Below are 5,945 nucleotides of genomic sequence, written 5' to 3' on the forward strand. Positions count from 1 at the left end.
ATTTCACCTCTTAGGTGAAGTCCTAGTTGATAGCTTTTATTTTGATCTGTAGAAAGTGAATTTAAACCCTAAAGGCAGAAAAATTTAAGTAAGCTTACCCATGGAACAGTGCTGTAACTTGTAAACATGGGCACATTCACAGCTTTTCCATGCAGGAGATTAAGGAAATGTTAAAGAATTCAAATGTAGCCACTGAAGAGAAGAAATTTGTGTCGTACAGTTAGCAAGAAAGAGATAATTTCTGCTAAGGCTACGAGTTTGAACAAAGGATGTTTTAAAGTGTCTTCTTTTTTAAAGTGATGATGCTGATGGCAACAGTAACATCAATAGCTTGGGCCATTAACTTGTGAACACATTGATTACACTATGTGATCAACTATACACTTTTTAGCCTTCAATTTTACTTCAAAACCACATTTAACTTGTGTTGAGGAAACCTGTAAAGAACATCTCCAGTTCCCATTCCGTTGGTTGGGAGTCTGAGACCAGCATAAGCCGTATAGTCTTCAGTAGTGTCTGCAACCTAGCCATCTTTATCAGCTAGGGATTGGGGGAGTCCATAGTACAGGGCCATCCAAGTTTTTTAGTTTGAGGGCCACTCTTGAAAAACTTTTTTATGCAAGCCACCTGCTTGTATTTATGCTCATATGTGTCATCATCAGCTGTAACTAGCCCAAATACCTCAGATATGTCCTTCAACTCGCATCTGTTTATGGTCTTTCTATGCCTGTCCACACCAGCAAATTTTCTTAGTTCATCAATCCATTGTCATCTCTTCCTTCCCCTGCTTCTTTTGTAGTCTGTAGGGACCCATTATGCTTTTCTTAATGCCCATTTATTATCTGTGATTCTCAGCATATGTCCTGGCCATGTTCATTTCTTTTCTTACATGTTAGAATGTCCTCTACTTTAGTTTGCTCTCATATTCATGTTTCTCTATTTCTGTCAATTAGTGATATTCCCACCATTATTCTTTCCTTAGCTCTTTGAGTTGTAAGTAACTTATGTTCTAAGGGTTTAATAAGGCTCCAAGTTTTTGATGCATGAGTTGATACTGGTAGGACCATCTGCTTAAATACTTATCTTTTTAGAGAAAGTGGAATTTTACATTTCATAATCTCATTTTGTTTACCAAAAGCTCTCCCTCCCATGCTTATCGTTCTTTTAATTTCGGTCTCATGTCCTGGGGAAACACTTACTGTCTGTCCTAAGTACGTATGCTCATTAACAGTCTCCAGAGGTTTGTCCATAATCCTTATTAGTTATATATTATACTATATATATATATATATATATATATATATATATATATATATATATATATATATATATATATATATATATACTGTAAATCAATAACTACAAAATAAAGTTTCATTGACGTCTCATGTGTGATACTGTACGCCATATTTTCAAACGAGGTGGTTTATGTTGATAAACTCAAGTTATCCTTCTCCAAAATATAATTCTTTAAATTCCTCTGAAAGAAGTCCTTGTCATTTCTTATTCCAATATTCTGAGTAATATATATATATATATATATATATATATATATATATATATATATATATATATATATAGGCCTATATATATATATATATATATATATATATATATATATATATATATATATATATATTAGCTCATTTGGTAAGCAAAATGAGATTAGGATTTGTTTAAAAAATAAATATGTTAAATTTTCGTATTTCTAAGAATCTAGTTTTCATTTATGAATTTTTGTTGAATGTTTTCCTAATTTCCAAATATTTTTGTATGAAATTTTCACCAACATAACCTTAATATTAAAGTGTAGTTTCAAAACTTAATGTAGTCCCGAAGAAGGGTCGCGAAGTGATCGGAAACACGTCTTGACACCAAACAATAAATGTAGAAAAGTAAATGTATTTCTGCTGTTATCCTGAAAACTTATCTGCAGGTCAGTCTGTCCGGAGAGGAACTATCTTCAAATTTTGGATGCCACAAAGACATTGTCTATTCATTATATATATATATATATATATATATATATATATATATATATATATATATATATATATATATATATATATATATATATATATATATATATATATATATATATATACTCAGAATATTGGAATAAGAAATGACAAGGACTTCTTTCAGAGGTATTTGAAGAATTTTGAAGAAGAGTAACTTGAGTTTATTAACATGAATCGCCTCGTTTGTAAAGATGATGTATCACACAAGAGACGTGATTTAAACTTTTGTTTGTAGTTATTGATTTTGCAAGGAATGTCTCTTCATTCAGGATAATCTGTGAATCTAATTTTCACATAATAAGAGAGAAATGTAGGCTATCTTTACTTATTTTTTCTCTAACCGACCACTGTAAAACCCAAACGGTCCACTTTCGGGCCAGGGATGTGGGACTGGACGTCCCTGCTACAGAAGGTCTACAGTACCTGGTGAGTCATCAGCAGCCCTTGCCTGGTGTTATTTTTGGTGCTGATCATATGTAAAGTTAATCTATAGGACAATGTCATGTCCCTTGTCTTTGCTACTCATGCGCCTTACCTATAAACCTCATGGTATAAGCAGCAGGTCCCCTAGTGGGTGCAAAATGGTTTTCCCAAGGCAAGTCCATTTGGCCAAAATTTCTCATAGGATCCAGATACTAGAACCATTTGGGGCACTGAAGCTTCTTCCAACAATATCATCCAAATTTTTCTTGATTTCGGTCCGCTTCATTGACAACTTTCGAGGATATATTCATTAAAAAAATCCCCATGAAAATGAATTCATAATTCTCCAGCAGAGTAAATATTCCCTTTCTTGTTAGGATTTGTATCCTATAAAAGTCTATTACATTGGTCCACAAATCTCATTGATAGTCCCCCCTACCCCACATTAAAGGAATCGTAGCCTATGCGCATTTAACTGTATCAGATCTCCAATCTTTCCTAGATTACCACCAAAGTGTGGCCTGATTAAGTGTGTCACACAGTACATAGGGGGAACTACGACCAACGCTGGCAAATGTCATGGGAAACCTGTTTTATTTGTTTTCCTACATTTTTCACAAGTAATTGTTCACCCTCAATTGCGTCCTTATGTGAAATGACCATCCAGACAACAGTGCTAAGTAATGATGGCATAATTTTAAGTTGTTATCCAGAAATAAACTAACAAGAACGAAAACAAAAGCCACATCGGATCATATTTGTGTCACACTTTAATAGAAATCGCAAATGTAAATAAACTGGCAGATAGCACACAAGGCAAAATGTAATTAATCGACAAATTTAAGTTATTAATGCTGTTGCCCAAATTCATTTAATCATCCGAAAATATAAAAAGTCCAGTAATTCAACATGATCAAATAATTCGTCCAGTGATTTTGTGCCAGTTACAAAAAACACGTCTTAAATAGTTACGAAATATAATAAACTATTAATATACCAACAGAGCGGTAACAAAGAAGTAAAAACTCTTTTCATAATTTAAGCATCATTGGCGTTATAACGTTGCTATTAGTTGATGTTTAAGAACACTACATTACATACATTGACACTTTTATAGTGGACATCTCCGCTGATGTAAAAAGAAATTTGCAGCATAAAAAAGGAATAGAAAAAGAAACAGAACAGCAGCAGGGAGATAACTGGTTACTGGGCTTCATTGTAATAATATGGCTTCAAAACCAACGTCACAGAAAGGGAACACGGTATCCACAAGCCTTTGAGAGTTTGAGCGCGGCAACGTTAATAAATACTAACGAGTATTGTGTTTACAATACTGCCAGATTATGTAACTCGCTTAGGTTTTAACTATCTTCTTAATTACCTAAGTTACCGGAGTTTATTTTCAATATTTGTTTTCTAGGCATCCGAGCATCTGTTCGCTTTAGTTAAGTTGTAAGAGAAATTATTCATGGCTTATTCTACATTACCAGGTAAAAACAATTAAACAAATAAACAATATACGTGCATTTACTCCAACCTCCAGCGAGTAGTGGTGTTGTAACTGTTGTTTTAAGACTAAAGAAACATTTTACTGACATTCTTTTAGGGGAGAACAGGGAAGATGTGGAAGAGTTATATGAATATGATTCAACATAAGTTAGGCTACACCGAAATTTTTCACTTATTAGCCTACTAATGGAAGATTTTGCGTAAACGTATTCACATAGTACATCAAATCCTCAAATATTTACAATAAAGTATATTATAATTTGCGATTATGTTAAGTCATTACGAGGTTCACAGGTGTCCTTTACTAAAAAAAGAAAAAATAATAAATAAATAATAAAGTAAATTACTGTTTAAAACGATAGACATTACTAATAAAGTCTTCTCAAGAGTTGACACTTGACAACATTCACGAACTTGAAGCTGGCTACACCATCATAGCCTACATGTCTTCTTCTACAATACCAGTCCTTTAGATATCTAGAAACTTTTATGATGTATATTCAGTGTAGTTTGGAGATAAATGAAATACAACTTCTACCCTATGAAGCCAGGAAAAAAAATTACTGCATAGTCGATTTTTGCTATTGTAAGAATTTTATGATGCTCAAAAAGACACTGGAATAATCATTATTAAAATGATTAACATCAACCATTTAACTAGAATGTCCACATATACACCAACAGGTTAAAAAGGCCATTGAGCTAACATGATGATATAAGTGTTTAAAATTAACAAGAGAACTGAAGAGAAATCTTATGAAAATGTAAGCGAGAAACGCAGCAGCGAATAAACGTAACCAACAGAAATATTCATAACCAAACAGAAACCGAGATTGTCTGAATTTTGATTGATACATTATTAAATCATTATGATGTTTACTTTTGGTTGAAAGCATCCACAGAAAGGTTTACAGCATAATTTGTATTTAAGGAATATTCTATTTCAAGAAGAGAAATAAATACGTAAACACTAAGGGAAGAGCAACATTACTACTGCCAACACCGTTCTTTTCATAATATTAAGGTTTAACTGAAAAATTAATTACATAGTTAAAATGCGGACATTCAAAAACACTATAAACATGTTCATGTGTCTACGGAGATAGATAGAATTCCTCTTATTTTATTTCGTGGAAATATGGTTCACAATACCGAGTTATACCGATGTTGTTGAGTCGTTTCATGATTTCATCCTCTTTGATGCAGCCGATCAGTTTGAAACACTTCAGCCGAAGTTGCCGACGTCGACAGTATCTCCTACTCAAGAAATCCCTTACATGCCAAAATAGTTCTAGAAATGGAAGTAGAAAAGCTCTGAAATAACCCATCAACTCCCTACTGACATGCTGAAGTTGAAACATATTTGAAATGAGCTTATTGGCCTACCAGTCAAGTGAGAAATTTGAGTTCATTGTACTGTAGTCGAGTTATCTGTCGGTAAGAGATTTTAGCTCCTTGTAGCATTAAGTACTGTGTAGCACAATCGTTAGCCTAACATGGCTATTAAAGTATTATTATGAAATTATATGACATTAAGTACTGTGTAGCACAGTCGTTACCCTAACATGGCTATCAAAGTAGGCTATTATTATGAAATTATATGAAACTATTAAGGTAACAATAAGGTTAGGAACTTTTAAGGTAACAATTAGGTTTGATTGAAATTTCGTGAGGTTTATTTGCCTGTTTTGAGTGGATATGGAGGTTCATATTGAGCATAATCTATACAAGGTCTGTAATGAAAGGCCTATAAGGCGATTAGGTCCACAGGATCAACGTTGTGGAAGCAAAGCCCAGAACTTTCTTAGCTTGGTCTCTACCCAACGGAATACATCCAAATGAACTAAGAGATCTCTAAGCGAGTTACAACAGTAAACCGAAATTGAAAAGATTTTTTTTTATTTGATAAATATTACGATGGAGACGAGTTTGTTATAAAATGAGAAACAACTCTGTTGTCAAGTTTGTATTGAATAATCACCCGGTTACTAC

The 5,945-nt window shown here is 33.2% G+C and overlaps 1 protein-coding gene across 1 annotated transcript in view; it reads left to right on the forward strand.

The window, feature by feature from the left end:
• The first annotated feature begins 5,145 nt into the window (after nt 1-5,145).
• Nucleotides 5,146-5,945, forward strand: part of LOC137616126 (carcinine transporter-like) — a 40,258-nt gene continuing 39,458 nt past the window's right edge. The window contains 1 exon segment of the mRNA XM_068345802.1: nt 5,146-5,346. The gene's annotated coding sequence lies outside the window, so the exon portion shown is untranslated.

This window comes from Palaemon carinicauda, chromosome 22, assembly GCF_036898095.1.
Source record: "Palaemon carinicauda isolate YSFRI2023 chromosome 22, ASM3689809v2, whole genome shotgun sequence".
NCBI lineage: Eukaryota > Metazoa > Arthropoda > Malacostraca > Decapoda > Palaemonidae > Palaemon > Palaemon carinicauda.